Source organism: Oreochromis aureus, linkage group 6 (genome assembly GCF_013358895.1).
Source record: "Oreochromis aureus strain Israel breed Guangdong linkage group 6, ZZ_aureus, whole genome shotgun sequence".
Taxonomy (NCBI): Eukaryota; Metazoa; Chordata; class Actinopteri; order Cichliformes; family Cichlidae; genus Oreochromis; species Oreochromis aureus.
The window spans coordinates 8464407-8484882 of record NC_052947.1 but is presented as its reverse complement, the minus strand read 5'-3'; the positions used below and the strand labels follow the sequence as shown (position 1 = coordinate 8484882).

Sequence of the window (20476 nt, the reverse complement as noted above, 5' to 3'; positions counted from 1 at the left end):
CCTCTCCGCAGGGATCTCCTCTCTCAGGCGGGAGGAGAAGTGTTTCATCCGCGCCCAGATCTGTGGCGCCTTCATGCTTACCTGCTGAGAGGCTAAACTTGATTGCTAAGGGTTTGCCACCCAGTGTGATAGCGACAATCCAGAGCGCTAGGGCCTCATCTACTAGAGGCTTGTACGCTTACAAATGGCGAGCCTTCAAGCAATGGTGCCAGGACCGCCACACTCTCCCATTTCAGTGCTCTATTGTGGATGTTTTGACATTCCTGCAGGAGCTGCTGGATAAGGGCCTTTCATTTTCGACAATTAAGGTTTATTTAGCAGCTATATCTGCTTGTCATATTGGCTTTGACGGGTGACAGCAGGTGCACATCCCCTCGCCATACGTTTTCTGAAAGGGGTTCGCCGGCTGAGACCCGTGCTTAAGTCCAGTCTCCCTGCTTGGGACTTGTCTTTGGTGCTGGAGGCCCTTTGTAGCCCCCCGTTTGAACCCATCGAGTCTGTGGATATGAAATTTCTTTCATATAAGATCAGATTACTTTCGCTTTGGCTTCGCAAAGCGAGTGGGTGACCTTCATGCGCTGTCCGTGCATCCCGCCTGCACACAGTTTTCTCCTGATGGCCACAAGGTCGTATTGCGTCCAAATGCTGCCTATTTTCCCAAGATCATGCCTGCATCTTATAGCTCAATGGAGTTTGAGTTGCTGAGCTTTTTTGCTCCCTCCTTTTGCATCTGAGGAGCAGAGGAGGATGCATTCTCTTTGTCCAGTGCGTGTGCTACGCACCTACATTGAGCGCACTCAGAATGTGCGTTTATGTGACCAGCTGTTTGTCTGCTTCGCCAATCCAAATAGAGGTAGATCTCTGTCCAAACAGAGGCTGTCCCACTGGATTATAGAAGCTATCTCACTGGCATACGGCACCAGAGGTCTTGCTTTGCCCCACGGGGTGAGAGCTCATTCCACCAGGGGGATGGCAACCTCATGGGCTCTTTTTAAAGGGGTGCCTGTAGCTGATATTTTCAGCGGCAGCTAGTTGGGCATCACCGCACACTTTTGTGCAGTTTTATCGGTTGGACGTTACAGCCCCTTCGGTGGCTCATACTGTCCTTTCTGCTGGGTCTACCACTCACTAAGGAAGTGGTGGCCCGATTCCGGTTCGGTGGCTGCTCTGTGGGGCGTGTATATATGTCCCATACTTATGTGTTGTACCGAGTGAATCGACTGAAAGGGAACGAATAGTTATGTCTATAACTTCTGTTCCCTGAAGGAGAGGAACGAGGTACAACACAAGGTGGCCCCACTGAGCAGTTTGGCTCGGTGAAGAGCGGCTATCGAACTGAGGGATGACCGTGATGACAGCGGCTATATGTGCAGGCGGGGCCGTGCACGTGTCATCACACGTCATGTGCCTAAAAAGCGTGAATAAAGGTTTCTTCAGCCAGGACATGCGAGGGCGTGATATCCCATACTTATGTGTTGTACCTCGTTCCTCTCCTTCAGGGAACAGAAGTTATAGACATAACTATTCGTTTTTGTTTATTTTTCTCTTTTGGAGAACCATATATTTTCCTCCCTCATGATCTTCCAATAAAAATACGTAATTTTCTCAATAAATGTGTAATTTGCATTCTGCTTAATATGATTGTTTCTTATAGAGATTAAATACAAGCTTCTGAAAATATGTATGACTGTAACCTTAATAATAAAAAGCCAAAACAATCTTACTTTTAAATGTGGTAAAATTACTCTGAAAACATATGTGCATAAACAATAGAATAGAGAAGCTGCTAATAGTCAAAATAGCTGAAACAACTTAATTTAAAATATATATTTTTGCATTTCTTTGTGTCTGACGGTGTTGACAAAAACCTTGCACTTCTCCAGCAAAAACATAAATTATTAAAAAATGTTACACCTGGGAGATTGTACCAAGACATGGTGAGACAGCCAAAGCTTTGTGTAACAATTATATATAAATATGTTTTTGAAAAATCAAAAAATATATTTTAGAAATTTAAAACCTGTTTTGTCCCTAATCTCAGGAATCACTGAAGTGTTTGTTTTCTGTTTAAAAGCAAAAACGATTTTTGTGTTAGAATCTGTTTCTACCAGATTTGAATTTTGGACCATAAGGATGTAACGAAGCACTTTTGTTCTTTATGCACTATTTGTGGTGAAATGTAATGTTTGTTTGATGTAAAATTTATATTTTGGTGGTTTACTGTGTGAAAGTTTACAGTAAATTCTATGCGATCATACACCCAGTAGCTCAGTTACTGTTACAGAGTGATAAGTTAGTTGTATTTCATCTCATGATCTACAGAAACTTAAACAACGATTTAACAATCAATACTTTAATTGGTTATAAATATGAACCATAATTTCATAGTTAAGAAAATTTAAAAGTAGGAACTGCATTTCTAGGAATTTGAGCAAAACAAAGTAAACTTGCTTAACATATTCTAGTTGGTTAGTCAAGCTGCAAGTACTTCTCATTTTTATTAAAAATGATTAACATTTTATTTGGAAACTGCTTTTCAGATCCAATTTTGTTCTGTTAGCCAAGAGAACAAGTTTGGATTTTTTAATTTTATACTGCTCTATAACCCCTACTGGCTTACCAGTGCAAGAGTCTTTGAGTGTATGGCCCTACTTGCTTACTGTCTGAAATGTGGATTAGTCCTTTTCCTACCTTTTTATTTGCAGTTTTGTTCAAGATTTTAAATAAATGTAAAATAAAACCTGTGTTTTTCATAATCTCTGACACTGATTTCCATTTTATATTGCTGGGCGATATACATATTTAAGTTGTTTTTACGATTGACATATTCTTGTCTTTTTATCTCTTGTCTTCATTGCTTAAGTGGGAATTTGGCACATCTGGAACATGTCAACTTGCTGTGGAGATGATGACTTGTTCCAGAAGATGTGCCACATGGAGAAGGTCTTCAACTCTAATGATGCCCCCAGAAAGACAATGACATCCTGGCATCCTGAAGACTAATGGACATTGCAAAACTTCTGCAATATCTTCTGATCATCTGCTTTAAGGTTTATTATTCTAAAATAATAAGTAATAGTCTTTTCTTTTATGTTTTCACAAAGCTGTAATGAACAATTGTACTGTGTACTATTAATCAAATGGTGATTTTTTTTTTTTTAAGGTAGCTTTACTATAACTGGACTAGAATTAAAATAATAATAATAATAATGAAAATAGGTAAACTGAAGTGCATGAATATTTCAAGAATAACTTGAGTGTTGGTGAAGATATCCAGATTGCATTTATGAATCACAACAAGTGTTTTTCCAAAGTTTCATGTTTGTAGTTGAATCCTGGCTTTCGTTGTCTGACAATAAGAAACAACTATTGAAGCAAGCAGCGTTAAAAATAAATGCAACAGTGTAATCCTTTAGGTCAGCAGCAGTGGGCACTGTTGCAGTGAGAAGAAGCTTTTGAAGCTTAGCAACTTCCTTAAGTCCTGTGCCTTCTCAGATCACACACTCCATACACCTCAATAGTAGTGAAAGCTCAACATGTACAAAATGTGTAGCATTCAGACCAAGAGAGCGAAGATGACAAGAATTCCCTCTCCTCGTTTTGGTCTGATGGAGATGAGAGAAAGAAGAAGAGGATGAGATGATGCAGCACCTTAATGCTTTCATACAGTCTTTAGCTAAAGTTACCTACTGATGCTAACCGATGACAGTGTGCTCAGATTGTTCTTGAATGTAGAGCTTGCAAGTATCTATTTAGCACTAAAAGGTTTTCGTCAGCTTAATTTAACTGACAGTACTTACCTGTAACTTGTGTTAGTGTCAGTTAGACAGTGATAAATAAAGAACAGTAATTTGAACTGATTACCCTTTAATGCTTTATAGCAGTTCAGTAACTTTCTGTTTGCACTTGCTTAATACAGCAGCAGTCTGGAAGAATCACACCCATCAGATTGACATGTGATAGCTACACGTTTGCTGACTGGTTTTTCCTCATGTCTGCAGGTATGTCCAGTACAGACAGTATTCCATACTTTATAACAGTTCTGTAACATTCTGTTTGCACTTCCTTAATAGTTATAAATCCCATTAGGGATTGTAACATCTACTGTTTTTATTGAGTCATATATGTCCTCACTTACCACCTCTCCCACCCCCAGGTTCCATCAACCCCCTCCATACTCTGCCCCCCTCCTTGTGGGGGACAGCACAATGGAGCCTGCCCCCCACTTGACAGCTGATCAGGTGAGGCATACCCGTGTGTGTGTGTGTGTTATAAAAGTATATATTAGGGATGAGACTCGATTAAAAAAATTAATCTAATTAAATAGAGGTTTTGTAATTACTTAATCTCAGTTAATTGTACAAGAAAATTTGCTGTAAAGCACAAATGTTTCCATTTTGAAGGTTTAGTGGGCAAGAGAACCAAATAATAGACATGGACATAAATATTGTAAAGTCAAGCTCTTTCAATTTATTAGGGAAAAAACAAACATTTAAATTGCATTTCAGTGCAACACAGAGAAACAAAAACAATATCCCTGGACAAAATTGTAATATCTTTTTTGCTTCTGTTTTTCTTTGTGGGGGAAGCAGACCATAATTACCAATGATGGTAACTGGAGGAAAAAAGCAACATCCTGTAAGTCTGCAAGAAACCACAATACCAATATAAAAACTTTTCTTTCTACTAGGGCTGGGCCATATCATACCGTTCACGGTAATACCGGTGTAATTTTGGGCAACGATAGGAAAATGAAATATCGCGATAGAATGTGGGTAAAACGCGCATGCGCAGTGCCTATGTTTACATACGCACATGGCGGCGACGCAGAATGAGAAGAGCGAAAGTGGATCGTTGAATGAAACGGATGAACCAGAATTGGTTTGTAAAAATGCTGCAACTTCAGTGGTGTGGAACTGATTTAGCTTTCGTCCGGTCAGATACACAACAAAGCACTATTTTTGGTAGCGCATGCTAGCGGGCCGTCGTTATTACCGTGTTGTTTGGAAAATACGGCGCACTTCAAGTCAATCCTTTGATTTTTCTGAAAATCGACAGTGCCCCTTATAATCCCGTGTGCCTTATGTATGAATTCTGGTTGTGTTTACTGACCTCGAAAACGATTTCAGTGTGCTCAGATTGTTCTTGAATGTAGAGCTTGCAAGTATCTATTCAGCTCTAAAAGGTTTTCGTCAGCTTAATTTACTTACAGTACTTACTTGTAACTTGTGTTAGTGTCACTTAGACAGTGATAAATAAAGAACAGTAATTTGAACTGATTACCCTTTAATGCTTTATAGCAGTTCTGTAACATTCTGTTGGCACTTCCTTAATAGTTATAAATCCCATTAGGGTTTGTAACATCCAGTGTTTTTATTGAGTCATATATGTCCTCACTTACCACCTCTCCCACCCCCAGGTTCCATCAACCCCCTCCATCCTCTGCCCCCCACCCCTTCTCCTCGGGGTGGGGGAGACAGCACAATGGAGCCTGCCCCACCCCTCACCCCACCCCACCCCAAGTGGCAAATGTGTGGGATGAGGCATGAAGATATGCCACCGTCACTTTCGTTGTCCTGGGCAGGATTGTTTGTTGGAGGTACTTATGTACTTATAAATGCCATTAGGGATTGTAACATCTACTGTTTTTATTGAATCATATATGTCCTCACTTACCACCTCTCCCACCCCCAGGTTCCATCAACCCCCTCCATCCTCTTCCCCCCTCTCCTCGTCGGGGAGCCTGCCCCACCCGCCACCCACCCCTACTTCACAGCACAACTGATCAGGTGAGCTAACTTCTCACCTGATCAGTTGTGCTGTCTTCTGCCCGATCTGCTCCACCCCAAACCCACCAGACCCCACCCCAGCCCAGCCCCATATCTACTTCACAGCTGATCAGGTGAGAACTCAGCTCATACATCTTACATTTTTCTCCAGAGGTTTTCTTCCCTTTTGTCCCTGACAAGTTGTGTCAATACCAAAGAATATTTCCTTAATATACTTAATGCCCGTGTGTGTGTACGCGTTTTCGTTTGAGATTGTTTCATTTGAAACAGATGTAATGTCATTAATGCTGTTTGCCACCCGTCTTGACCTGTAAAATTAGCACATTTCCTAAAATAAGTGTCTATACTATTGACGGTGTTGTGACCGGGGCTAAACAATGCTATTTATTTCACTTGCCTAACCATATTGTAATGCAACATTACAAAAGTAAACTTGTCCAATGTTTTTAAGATTCATGGATTCATTTGTTTTTAATTCATGGTGAGGCAGAAAACCTTCCAAGGTGTCCGAATCGAAGTATTTATTTCATAACCTGCAGGTATGTCCAGTACAGACAGTATTGCATGCTTTATAACAGTCATCTAACATTCTGTTTGCACTTCCTTGATAGTTATAAATCCCATTAGGGATTGTAACATCTACTGTTTTTATTGTGTCATATATGTCCTCACTTACCACCTCTCCCACCCCCCAGGTTCCATCAACCCCCCTCCATACTCTCCCCGGGGGGGGGGGGGGACAGCACAACGGAGCCAGCCCCACCCCTCACCCCACCCCACCCCACCCCAAGTGCAAAAATGTGGGATGAGGCATGAAGGTATTCCACCGTCACTTTCGTTGTCCTGGGCAGGATTGTTTGTTGGAGGTACTTATGTACTTATAAATCCCATTACGGATTGTAACATCCAGTCTTTTTATTGGATCGTATGTCCTCACTTACCACCTCTCCCACTCCCCAGGTTCTATCAACCCCCCTCCATACGCTGTCCCCCCCTCTCCTCATGGGGGGGACAGCACAACGGAGCCAGCCCCACCCCTCACCCCACCCCTACTTCACAGCGCAACTGATCAGGCGAGCTGACTTCTCACCTGATCAGTTGTGCTGTCTTCTGCCCCACCCCCAAACCCACCAAACCCCACCCCAGCCCAGCCACACATCTCCATCACAGCTGATCAGGTGAGCATGCATATGTGTGTCAAATATATGAGTGTGTGTTTGGACACACCTTCTCATTTAATGGTTTTCTTTATTTTCATGACTATTTACATTGTAGATTGTCACTGACAGAATCAAAACTATGAATGAAATTATGGAATTGTGTAGTAAACAAAAAAGTGTGAAATAACTCCAAACATGTTTATATTATAGAGTCTTCAAAATAGTCACCCTTTGCTTTGATTACTGCTTTGCACACTCTTGGCATTCTCTCCATGAGCTTCATGAGGTCGTCACCTGAAATGGTTTTCCAACAGTCTTGAAGGAGTTCCCAGAGATGCTGAGCACTTGTTGGCCTTTTGCCTTCACTCTGCGGTCCATCTCATCCCAAACCCTCTCGATTGGGTTTAGGTCAGGTGACTATGAAGGCCAGGCCATCTGGTGCAGCACTCCATCACTCTCCTTGTTGGTCACATAGTCCTTACACAGCCTGGAGGTGTGTTTGGGTTCATTGTGCTGTTGAAAAATTTATGATGATCCAACTAAACATGAACTGGTTCAGTGGGCCTTGAGTTTTGAATAAATCCCACAACAGTGTCACCAGCAAAGCACCTCCACACCTCCTCTGCAATGCTGCACGGTGGGAATCATTCATGTAGAGACCATCCATTTACCTTTTCTGCTTCGCACAAAGATAAAGATCTCAAATTTGGGCTCAACAGACCAAAGCACAGATTTCCTCTGGTCTAATGTCCACTCCTTGTGTTTCTTGACCCAAACAAATCTCCTCTGCTTGTTGCTTTTCCTTAGTCTTGGTTTCTTAGCAGCTATTTGACCATAAAAGCCTGATTCACACAGTCTGCTCTGCACAGTTGATGTAGAGATGTGTCTGCTACTGGAACTCTGTGTGGCATTTATCTGGGCTCTAATCTGAGTGGATGTTAACTTGCGATTTCTGAGGCCTGTGATTCAGATGAATTTATCCTCAGCAGCAGAGGTGACTCTTGGTCTTCCTTTCCTTGGGCGTCCTCATGTCAGCCAGTTTTGTTGGAACACTTGATGGTTTTTGCACATTGAAAGTTTTAGCAGTTTTATAGACTGACCTTCAGTTCTTAAAGTAATGATGGACTGTTGTTTCTCTTTACTTAGCTGATCAGTTCTTTCCATAATATGAATTCTAACAGTTGTCACATAGGACTGTCAGCTGGGTACCAACCTGACTGCTGCACAACACAACTGATGGTCCCAACCTCATTAAGAAGGCAAGAAATTGCACAAGTGAACAAGGCACACCTGTGACGTGAAAACCACTTCAGGTGGCGACATCATGAAGCTCAGTGAGAGAAGGCCAAGGGTTTGCAGCGCTGTCAACAAAGCAAAGGGCGGCTACTTTCAGGAATCTAAAATATAAAACATGTTTAGAGTTTTTATCAATCTTTTCTTTGCTGCTTAATTCCATATATCTTGCGTCATATATTTGATGTCTTTAGTTTGCATCTATAGTGTAGAAAGTAGTAAAAATAAAGACCTGCAGCTCTTTATTTTAGATTTTGTCTGAAACAAGAGATTGTTTTATCTCCGTCCTCTGACTGTCTTAGGATAAATTTCCCCGATTCGGATTGAATCAGCCGGCGACAGTGTGCTCAGATTGTTCTTGAATGTAGAGCTTGCAAGTATCTATTCAGCTCAAAAAGGTTTTCGTCAGCTTAATTTAACTGACAGTACTTACCTGTAACTTGTGTTAGTGTCAGTTAGACAGTGATAAATAAAGAACAGTGATTTGAACTGATTACCCTTTAATGCTTTATAGCAGTTCAGTAACTTTCTGTTGGCACTTGCTTAATACAGCAGCAGTCTGGAAGAATCACACCCATCAGATTGACATGTGATAGCTACACGTTTGCTGACTGGTTTTTCCTCATGTCTGCAGGTATGTCCAGTACAGACAGTATTCCATACTTTATAGCAGTTCTGTAACATTCTGTTTGCACTTCCTTAATAGTTATAAATGCCATTAGGGATTGTAACATCTACTGTTTTTATTGAGTCATATATGTCCTCACTTACCACCTCTCCCACCCCCAGGTTCTATCAACCCCTCCATCCTCTGCCCCCACCCCTTCTCCTCGGGGTGTGGGGGAGACAGCACAATGGAGCCTGCCCCACCCCTCACCCCACCCCACCCCAAGTGGCAAATGTGTGGGATGAGGCATGAAGATATGCCACCGTCACTTTCGTTGTCCTGGGCAGGATTGTTTGTTGGAGGTACTTATGTACTTATAAATGCCATTAGGGATTGTAACATCCAGTGTTTTTATTGAATCATATATGTCCTCACTTACCACCTCTCCCACCCCCAGGTTCCATCAACCCCCTCCATAAGCTGTCCCCCCCTCCTTGTGGGGGACAGCACAATGGAGCCTGCCCCACCCTCCACCCCTCCCCCACTTCACAGCTGATCAGGTGAGGCATACCCGTGTGTGTGTGTGTGTGTGTGTGTGTGTGTGTGTGTGTGTGTGTTATAAAAGTATATATTAGGGATGAGACTCGATTAAAAAATTAATCTAATTAAATAGAGGTTTTGTAATTACTTAATCTCAGTTAATTGTACAAGAAAATTTGCTGTAAAGCACAAATGTTTCCATTTTGAAGGTTTAGTGGGCAAGAGAACCAAAAATAGACATGGACATAAATATTGTAAAGTCAAGCTCTTTCAATTTATTAGGGAAAAAACAAACATTTAAATTGCATTTCAGTGCAACACAGAGAAACAAAACAATATCCCTGGACAAAATTGTAATATCTTTTTGCTTCTGTTTTTTCTTTGTGGGGAAGCAGACCATAATTACCAATGATGGTAACTGGAGGAAAAAGCAACATCCTGTAAGTCTGCAAGAAACCACAATACCAATATAAAAACTTTTCTTTCTACTAGGGCTGGGCCATATCATACCGTTCACGGTAATACCGGTGTAATTTTGGGCAACGATAGGAAAATGAAATATCGCGATAGAATGTGGGTAAAAGCGCGCATGCGCAGTGCCTATGTTTACATACGCACATGGCGGCGGACGCAGAATGAGAAGAGCGAAAGTGGATCGTTGAATGAAACGGATGAACCAGAATTGGTTTGTAAAATGCTGCAACTACAGTGGTGTGGAGCTGGTTTAGCTTTCGTCCGTCAGATACACAACAAAGCACTATTTTTGGTAGCGCATGCTAGCGGGCCGTCGTTATTACCGTGTTGTTTGGAAAATACGGCGCACTTCAAATCAATCCTTTGATTTTTCTGAAAATCGACAGTGCCCCTTATAATCCCGTGTGCCTTATGTATGAATTCTGGTTGTGTTTACTGACCTCGAAACGATTTCAGTGTGCTCAGATTGTTCTTGAATGTAGAGCTTGCAAGTATCTATTCAGCTCTAAAAGGTTTTCGTCAGCTTAATTTACTTACAGTACTTACTTGTAACTTGTGTTAGTGTCACTTAGACAGTGATAAATAAAGAACAGTAATTTGAACTGATTACCCTTTAATGCTTTATAGCAGTTCTGTAACATTCTGTTGGCACTTCCTTAATAGTTATAAATCCCATTAGGGTTTGTAACATCCAGTGTTTTTATCGAGTCATATATGTCCTCACTTACCACCTCTCCCACCCCCAGGTTCCATCAACCCCTCCATCCTCTGCCCCCCCACCCCTTCTCCTCGGGGTGTGGGGAGACAGCACAACGGAGCCAGCCCCACCCGTCACCCCACCCCTACTTCACAGCACAACTGATCAGGCGAGCTGACTTCTCACCTGATCAGTTGTGCTGTCTTCTGCCCCACCCCCAAACCCACCAAACCCCAGCCCAGCCCAGCCACACATCTCCATCACAGCTGATCAGGTGAGCATGCATATGTGTGTCAAATATATGAGTGTGTGTTTGGACACACCTTCTCATTTAATGGTTTTCTTTATTTTCATGACTATTTACATTGTAGATTGTCACTGACAGAATCAAAACTATGAATGAAATTATGGAATTGTGTAGTAAACAAAAAAGTGTGAAATAACTCCAAACATGTTTATATTATAGAGTCTTCAAAATAGTCACCCTTTGCTTTGATTACTGCTTTGCACACTCTTGGCATTCTCTCCATGAGCTTCATGAGGTCGTCACCTGAAATGGTTTTCCAACAGTCTTGAAGGAGTTCCCAGAGATGCTGAGCACTTGTTGGCCCTTTTGCCTTCACTCTGCGGTCCATCTCATCCCAAACCGTCTCGATTGGGTTTAGGTCAGGTGACTATGAAGGCCAGGCCATCTGGTGCAGCACTCCATCACTCTCCTTGTTGGTCACATAGTCCTTACACAGCCTGGAGGTGTGTTTGGGTTCATTGTGCTGTTGAAAATGTATGATGATCCAACTAAACATGAACTGGTTCAGTGGGCCTTGAGTTTTGAATAAATCCCACAACAGTGTCACCAGCAAAGCACCTCCACACCATCACACCTCCTCTGCAATGCTGCACGGTGGGAATCATTCATGTAGAGACCATCCATTCACCTTTTCTGCTTCGCACAAAGATAAAGATCTCAAATTTGGGCTCATCAGACCAAAGCACAGATTTCCTCTGGTCTAATGTCCACTCCTTGTGTTTCTTGGCCCAAACAAATCTCCTCTGCTTGTTGCTTTTCCTTAGTCTTGGTTTCTTAGCAGCTATTTGACCATAAAAGCCTGATTCACACAGTCTGCTCTGCACAGTTGATGTAGAGATGTGTCTGCTACTGGAACTCTGTGTGGCATTTATCTGGGCTCTAATCTGAGTGGATGTTAACTTGCGATTTCTGAGGCCTGTGATTCAGATGAATTTATCCTCAGCAGCAGAGGTGACTCTTGGTCTTCCTTTCCTTGGGCGTCCTCATGTGAGCCAGTTTTGTTGGAACACTTGATGGTTCCCTTTCAGTCGATTCACTCGGTACAACACATAAGTATGGGATATCACGCCCTCGCGTGTCCTGGCTGAAGAAACCTTTATTCACGCCTTTAAGGCAGATGACGTGTGATGACACGTGCACGTCCCCGCCTGCACATATAGTCGCTGTCATCACGGTCATCCCTCAGTTCTTACGCTCTTCACCTCGCTGAGAATACCTCTGCTGAGTTGGGCTAGCTCGCTGCTGCTAGTTAGCTCCGTTGTCTGCCGACTTGAACTTAGCTTAACTGCCCCTGTTGGTGTTAGCCTCCACCGCCCAGTTGGTGTGTAGGCTGCCCGCGGAGCGCTAATTTCAAGTTTTTCCTGTGCAGCGTTTCGCTTTGCGTTTTGGAATGGACTCCAAACCGAAGCGAGCAAAGCAGAAATCTTGTGTTCGCCCCTGTCCTCAGGGATGCAGTTTCTCTTTGCACGACAGCGACCAGCACGATGCCTGCCCTGTCTGCCTGGGGATCGTCCACACTAGGAGAGCGTTGACGGAGCCCGAAGCCTGTGCGTTTTGTCGCCAGCTCCGGCGCTCGACCCTGGAAAGACGGGTGACGTTTGTGGAAAAAGTGCTGGGATGCTTGGCTGTCGCACGGCATGACCCTTTCCTTTCCGAGTCTGGAGCCCCAGCTTCGTCCAATTCCGAAGACGAGGATTTCCCGGTCGATGTCCCCGCAATTAGCTGGGCTGACCACATGGAATATGTTGACAGGTTAGCCGATGACGAGCCGGAACCATGCAGGAGCGCTGACGGGCTTCAGCCTGGGTTGAAGCCCGCCAGCGCTCCCCAGGAAGACGATGACGTGCTGGACATCGGCCTGGACATCCATGGTTTGTCGGAGGATGAGCAGGAGAGCTCATTGTCGGCCCAATGTGCCGCCGCTGCTGCGCCGGTGGCCACGATGACACCTCTCTTTTCTCCCTGTTTCGCCGTGCTGCTGAGAAGTTGCAGGTGGACTGGCCCTCTCCTCCGCCAGCTCAGAAGCCGCCACGGTCGCATGGTTTTTTTTCCTCCCACCGGAGCCCGCAACGGCCAAAAACTGCCTTCCCATGTTCCCAGACTTTCTCTGCGAGCTAACAGCATCATGGGACAAACCTCTGTCTACCCGCATCACTGTGCCCGGCTATGGACAGTACATGGAGTTGGACGGCGCCGAGGGGGCTGGCTTAGCTAACCCACCCCCTATGGAGCCATCTCTGGCTGCTTATCTGGCCCCGTCCCATAACCATGGTGTCGGCGGCCCCGCAACTCTGCCGTCCAAGCACTGCAGATTCTCTGCTTCGCAGCTGGAGAAGATTTATCGGGCTCAGGCCGGCACTGCTCGCGCCATGAGCTCCGTCACCATGCTCCAGACGTACCAGGCAATGTGCCTGGCGGAGCTCGGATCGCTGGTTCCTGATGACAGCCCTTTGGCACCTCTTCTTAACGAGGTCAGAGTCGCCACAGATTACATCCTCCGTGCGCCTCGCTGTGCAGCGCCTCCTGGGCAGAGGGATGGCTTCGACAGTAGTGGCGCAGAGGCACCTGTGGCTGACCTCTCTGACGTCCCGGATAGGGACAGAGCTGTATATCTGGACGCACCAGTATCTGCGGCTGGGTTATTCGGACATTCACTTGAAGCCATTCAGGCTAGATTCGATCTGAGGAAGAAGCAGACGGAAGCTCTGCGCGACATCATCCCCAGACGCCAGCCGAAGCCCAAGCCCGCAGCTAGCTCTCACAGGCCCGCCGCTCCTCTGCCGACTGGCAAGAGACCGCGCCCACTGCTGAAGTGGGTGCGCCGCCAGCGAGAGCACATCCTCCGCCCGAGCTCCACGCCAGTCGGCCTGGAGCAGAGGCTCACCCCGGGCCCCGGCTTGACCCGACGCCCAGGAGGAAGAAGCCTCAGCCCTCCTAGCTGTGGTTTCGAGTGGAGAAGGGGTCCAGCAGCAGGGAGACGCTGCTTTTACCCCTCTGTTGCCGCCCAAGAGGTGCCACTTAAGTTCTGTTCAGGTTGTCAGCCCCAGAAGGCGCTGCACTTTCCTAACACAGTCTCCCAAGCACAAAACCCCTGCACACAAAATGCCTCAGGTAACTCCCTGTTCAGGTGTGTTAAATGTTCAGGTGACCACATCAAGTGTTCCCGCTGTTTTTTCTTTGTTGTGCCCCAGAAAAGGTGCCTCCAACAAAATGTATGAATGTACATGTTCCCATGTTACAATCAATAAAGAGTGTTGTTTATTCTCAAACAATCACAAATGCTCAGCCTGCGGGCAGAATGAGCCAGGTCAGGCAGGTGATGCAGTCCCCTGCAGACACACTGGGGCGACAACGCCCGCCGACGGTGCTGCAGGTCAGCGGGCTGGCTGCTCGCTTCCCTCAGTGGGCGCGCTTGCGCGCCTCTCCGTGGGTGCTGCGAACCGCTGCCATGGGTTACCGGTTGCAGTTCGGGTCAGGCCGCCTCGTTTCCAGGGGAGTCGTGAACACGACTGTCAACACCGAGGCGGCCATGATACTCAGAGAGGAAATAAAGGCGCTATTGCAGAAAAGAGCACACGAGTGGTCCCCGCTCGGAGACAGACAAAGGTTGGTACAGCCGCTATTTTGTTGTTCGAAAAGGCGGGAGGGCTTCGTCCCATCCTCGACCTGCGAGTCTTGAACACGATCTCACGCACGCACGGGTTCAAGATGCTAACACTCAGACAGCTCTTGAATGCAGTCGGCCCGGGAGATTGGTTTGCGACAATCGATCTAACAGATGCTTATTTTCATATGGCTATACACCCGAAACACAGGCAGTTTCTGAGGTTTGCATTCGAGGGCGTAGCCTACGAATACCTAGTGCTGCCGTTCGGGCTGTCGCTCGCTCCTCGCACCTTTACGAAATGTGCTGAAGCAGCGCTAGCACCCCTCAGAGAGAGAGAGGCATCCGCATCTTAGCCTACCTAGACGACTGGGCTCTCGTAGCTTGCTCCAGAGAGCAGGCGGAGACACAGCTGTCACTGGTTCTGTCACACATTCAGACACTGGGGTTCTCTGTGAACTTTCAAAAGAGCTCGCTAATCCCGAGTCAGCAGATTTCTTTCCTCGGTTTGGAAATATGCTCGCTTTCCAGCCGCGCACGTTTGTCGGAGCACAGAGTGGCCGCGTTTCATCGCTGCCTCGCTCAGTTTCAGCTGGGACGCAGACTGCGTTTCCAGACGATATTACGCTTGTTGGGCATGATGGCATCTATGATCGCCGTAGTGCCACTTGGACTGTTAAAAAAATGAGAGCGTTTCAACGCTGGACTCTCTCACCGCCTGTGATGTGCATCGCGTCACCTCCGGAGGAGGCTGCCGGTAACCGCGCCTTGCATGCTAGCTCTCCATCCTTGGAGGGAGCCCAGGCTGCTGCATCAGGGCTCTCGGATTGGGAGGGTGTTGTTTCGCAAGGTGGTGTCCACAGATGCTTCCCTAAGAGGGTGGGGAGCACTGTGCAAGGGTGCATCAGTGAGAGGGATCTGGTCCGCAGCTCAGCGCCAGCTGCACATCAACCACTTAGAGCTGTTAGCAGTGTTCTTAGCTCTAAAGCATTTGCGTCCAGTCCTGGAGGGCCAGCATGTCTTAGTCAGGACGGACAATTCAACAGTGGTGTCTTACATAAACAGGCAGGGAGGAACACGCTCTCTTCCCCTGTTGAAGCTGTCTCGCTCTCTGCTGTTATGGTGCAGTGTTCATTTTCTGTCTCTGAGAGCCACCCATGTCCCGGGCCACCTGTACCTGGGGCCGGACCTTCTCTCCAGGGGGGGTCCTCTGGTGAGAGAATGGAGGTTACACCCTTTAATAGTGGCTCAGATTTGGGATCTATTTGGCAAGGCGCAAATAGATCTTTTTGCTTCCAGGGTAAATACTCACTGCCCCCTGTTCTTCTCCATAATCGACCACGATGCACCCTTGGGCTTGGACGCGCTAGCGCACCAATGGGCAGACGTGCTCCTGTATGCATTTCCCCCAGTGGAAATGATATCTCCAGTTCTAGAGAGAGTGCGTCGGCATTCCCTCTCTCTGATTCTAGTGGCCCCTTGGTGGCCCACAAGGTCGTGGTATGCAGAGATATTCAGCCTGCTAGCAGCGAGTCCTTGGCAGCTTCTCTCTCCGCAGGGATCTCCTCTCTCAGGCGGGAGGAGAAGTGTTTCATCCGCGCCCAGATCTGTGGCGCCTTCATGCTTACCTGCTGAGAGGCTAAACTTGATTGCTAAGGGTTTGCCACCCAGTGTGATAGCGACAATCCAGAGCGCTAGGGCCTCATCTACTAGAGGCTTGTACGCTTACAAATGGCGAGCCTTCAAGCAATGGTGCCAGGACCGCCACACTCTCCCATTTCAGTGCTCTATTGTGGATGTTTTGACATTCCTGCAGGAGCTGCTGGATAAGGGCCTTTCATTTTCGACAATTAAGGTTTATTTAGCAGCTATATCTGCTTGTCATATTGGCTTTGACGGGTGACAGCAGGTGCACATCCCCGCCATACGTTTTCTGAAAGGGGTTCGCCGGCTGAGACCCGTGCTTAAGTCCAGTCTCCTGCTTGGGACTTGTCTTTGGTGCTGGAGGCCCTTTGTAGCCCCCGTTTGAACCCATCGAGTCTGTGGATATGAAATTTCTTTCATATAAGATCAGATTACTTCTCGCTTTGGCTTCGCAAAGCGAGTGGGTGACCTTCATGCGCTGTCCGTGCATCCCGCCTGCACACAGTTTTCTCCTGATGGCCACAAGGTCGTGACAAGCGCCCAAATGCTGCCTATTTTCCCAAGATCATGCCTGCATCTTATAGCTCAATGGAGTTTGAGTTGCTGAGCTTTTTGCTCCCCTCCTTTTGCATCTGAGGAGCAGAGGAGGATGCATTCTCTTTGTCCAGTGCGTGTGCTACGCACTCACATTGAGCGCACTCAGAATGTGCGTTTATGTGACCAGCTGTTTGTCTGCTTCGCCAATCCAAATAGAGGTAGATCTCTGTCCAAACAGAGGCTGTCCCACTGGATTATAGAAGCTATCTCACTGGCATACGGCACCAGAGGTCTTGCTTTTGCCCCACGGGTGAGAGCTCATTCCACCAGGGGATGGCAACCTCATGGGCTCTTTTAAAGGGGTGCCTGTAGCTGATATTTGTGCGGCAGCTAGTTGGGCATCACCGCACACTTTTGTGCAGTTTTATCGGTTGGACGTTACAGCCCCTTCGGTGGCTCATACTGTCCTTTCTGCTGGGTCTACCACTCACTAAGGAAGTGGTGGCCCGATTCGGTTCGGTGGCTGCTCTGTGGGGCGTGTATATATGTCCCATACTTATGTGTTGTACCGAGTGAATCGACTGAAAGGGAACGAATAGTTATGTCTATAACTTCTGTTCCCTGAAGGAGAGGAACGAGGTACAACACAAGGTGGCCCCACTGAGCAGTTTGGCTCGGTGAAGAGCGGCTATCGAACTGAGGGATGACCGTGATGACAGCGGCTATATGTGCAGGCGGGGCCGTGCACGTGTCATCACACGTCATGTGCCTAAAAAGCGTGAATAAAGGTTTCTTCAGCCAGGACATGCGAGGGCGTGATATCCCATACTTATGTGTTGTACTCGTTCCTCTCCTTCAGGGAACAGAAGTTATAGACATAACTATTCGCTTTTTGTTTATTTTTTCTTTTGGAGAACCATATATTTTCCTCCCTCATGATCTTCCAATAAAAATACGTAATTTTCTCAATAAATGTGTAATTTGCATTCTGCTTAATATGATTGTTTCTTATAGAGATTAAATACAAGCTTCTGAAAATATGTATGACTGTAACCTTAATAATAAAAAGCCAAAACAATCTTACTTTTAAATGTGGTAAAATTACTCTGAAAACATATGTGCATAAACAATAGAATAGAGAAGCTGCTAATAGTCAAAATAGCTGAAACAACTTAATTTAAAATATATATTTTGCATTTCTTTGTGTCTGACGGTGTTGACAAAAACCTTGCACTTCTCCAGCAAAAACATAAATTATTAAAAAATGTTACACCTGGGAGATTGTACCAAAACATGGTGAGACAGCCAAAGCTTTGTGTAACAATTATATATAAATATGTTTTTGAAAAATCAAAAATATATATTTTAGAAATTTAAAACCTGTTTTGTCCCTAATCTCAGGAATCACTGAAGTGTTTGTTTTCTGTTTAAAAGCAAAAACGATTTTTGTGTTAGAATCTGTTTCTACCAGATTTGAATTTTGGACCATAAGGATGTAACGAAGCACTTTTGTTCTTTATGCACTATTTGTGGTGAAATGTAATGTTTGTTTGATGTAAAATTTATATTTTGGTGGTTTACTGTGTGAAAGTTTACAGTAAATTCTATGCGATCATACACCCAGTAGCTCAGTTACTGTTACAGAGTGATAAGTTAGTTGTATTTCATCTCATGATCTACAGAAACTTAAACAACGATTTAACAATCAATACTTTAATTGGTTATAAATATGAACCATAATTTCATAGTTAAGAAAATTTAAAAGTAGGAACTGCATTTCTAGGAATTTGAGCAAAACAAAGTAAACTTGCTTAACATATTCTAGTTGGTTAGTCAAGCTGCAAGTACTTCTCATTTTTATTAAAATGATTAACATTTTATTTGAAACTGCTTTTCAGATCCAATTTTGTTCTGTTAGCCAAGAGAACAAGTTTGGATTTTTAATTTTATACTGCTCTATAACCCCTACTGGCTTACCAGTGCAAGAGTCTTTGAGTGTATGGCCCTACTTGCTTACTGTCTGAAATGTGGATTAGTCCTTTTCCTACCTTTTTATTTGCAGTTTTGTTCAAGATTTTAAATAAATGTAAAATAAAACCTGTGTTTTCATAATCTCTGACACTGATTTCCATTTTATATTGCTGGGCGATATACATATTTAAGTTGTTTTTTTACGATTGACATATTCTTGTCTTTTTATCTCTTGTCTTCATTGCTTAAGAAAAAGGGAATTTGGCACATCTGGAACATGTCTACTTGCTGTGGAGATGATGACTTGTTCCAGAAGATGTGCCACATGGAGAAGGTCTTCAACTCTAATGATGCTGCCCACCCTCCTGGAAAGACAATGACATCCTGGCATCTGTGAAGACTAATGGACATTGCAAAACTTCTGCAATATCTTCTCATCATCTGCTTTAAGGTTTATTATTCTAAAATAATAAGTAATAGTCTTTTCTTTTATGTTTTCACAAAGCTGTAATGAACAATTGTACTGTGTACTATTAATCAAATGGTGATTTTTTTTTTAAGGTAGCTTTACTATAACTGGACTAGAATTAAAATAATAATAATAATAAAAATAGGTAAACTGAAGTGCATGAATATTTCAAGAATAACTTGAGTGTTGGTGAAGATATCCAGATTGCATTTATGAATCACAACAAGTGTTTTTCCAAAGTTTCATGTTTGTAGTTGAATCCTGGCTTTCGTTGTCTGACAATAAGAAACAACTATTGAAGCAAGCAGCGTTAAAAAATAAATGCAACAGTGTAATCCTTTAGGTCAGCAGCAGTGGGCACTGTTGCAGTGAGAAGAAGCTTTTGAGGCTTCAGCTTAGCAACTTCCTTAAGTCCTGTGCCTTCTCAGATCACACACTCCATACACCTCAATAGTAGTGAAAGCTCAACATGTACAAAATGTGTAGCATTCAGACCAAGAGAGCGAAGATGACAAGAATTCCCTCTCCTCGTTTTGGTCTGATGGAGATGAGGAGAAAGAAGAAGAGGATGAGATGATGCAGCACCTTAATGCTTTCATACAGTCTTTAGCTAAAGTTACCTACTGATGCTAACTGATGACAGTGTGCTCAGATTGTTCTTGAATGTAGAGCTTGCAAGTATCTATTCAGCTCTAAAAGGTTTTCGTCAGCTTAATTTAACTGACAGTACTTACCTGTAACTTGTGTTAGTGTCAGTTAGACAGTGATAAATAAAGAACAGTAATTTGAACTGATTACCCTTTAATGCTTTATAGCAGTTCAGTAACTTTCTGTTTGCACTTGCTTAATACAGCAGCAGTCTGGAAGAATCACACCCATCAGATTGACATGTGATAGCTACACGTTTGCTGACTGGTTTTTCCTCATGTCTGCAGGTATGTCCAGTACAGACAGTATTCCATACTTTATAACAGTTCTGTAACATTCTGTTTGCACTTCCTTAATAGTTATAAATGCCATTAGGGATTGTAACATCTACTGTTTTTATTGAGTCATATATGTCCTCACTTACCACCTCTCCCACCCCCCAGGTTCCATCAACCCCCCTCCATACTCTCCCCGGGGGGACAGCACAATGGAGCCTGCCCCACCCCTCACCCCACCCCACCCCAAGTGGCAAATGTGTGGGATGAGGCATGAAGGTATTCCACCGTCAGTTTCGTTGTCCTGGGCAGGATTGTTTGTTGGAGGTACTTATGTACTTATAAATCCCATTACGGATTGTAACATCCAGTCTTTTTATTGGATCGTATGTCCTCACTTACCACCTCTCCCACTCCCCAGGTTCTATCAACCCCCTCCATACGCTGTCCCCCCCCCCTCT

General features: G+C 44.7%; 2 long non-coding RNA genes across 3 annotated transcripts; both read left to right on the top strand.

The window, feature by feature from the left end:
• Positions 1 to 2964: 2964 nt before the first annotated feature.
• LOC120440506 lies at positions 2965 to 9324 on the top strand. 2 transcript variants are annotated; one of them, XR_005613296.1, is made up of 6 exons: positions 2965 to 3050; positions 3920 to 4001; positions 6485 to 6655; positions 6750 to 6967; positions 8795 to 8876; positions 9307 to 9324. It is a non-coding gene; the product is annotated as an uncharacterized LOC120440506 (long non-coding RNA). The 2 variants fall into 2 exon arrangements; XR_005613297.1 differs by lacking the exon at positions 9307 to 9324 and adding an exon at positions 9032 to 9048.
• Positions 9325 to 10696: 1372 nt separating this feature from the next.
• LOC120440738 lies at positions 10697 to 20329 on the top strand. The gene is made up of 4 exons (XR_005613485.1): positions 10697 to 10834; positions 18874 to 19074; positions 19946 to 20027; positions 20184 to 20329. It is a non-coding gene; the product is annotated as an uncharacterized LOC120440738 (long non-coding RNA).
• The last annotated feature ends 147 nt before the right edge of the window (positions 20330 to 20476 follow it).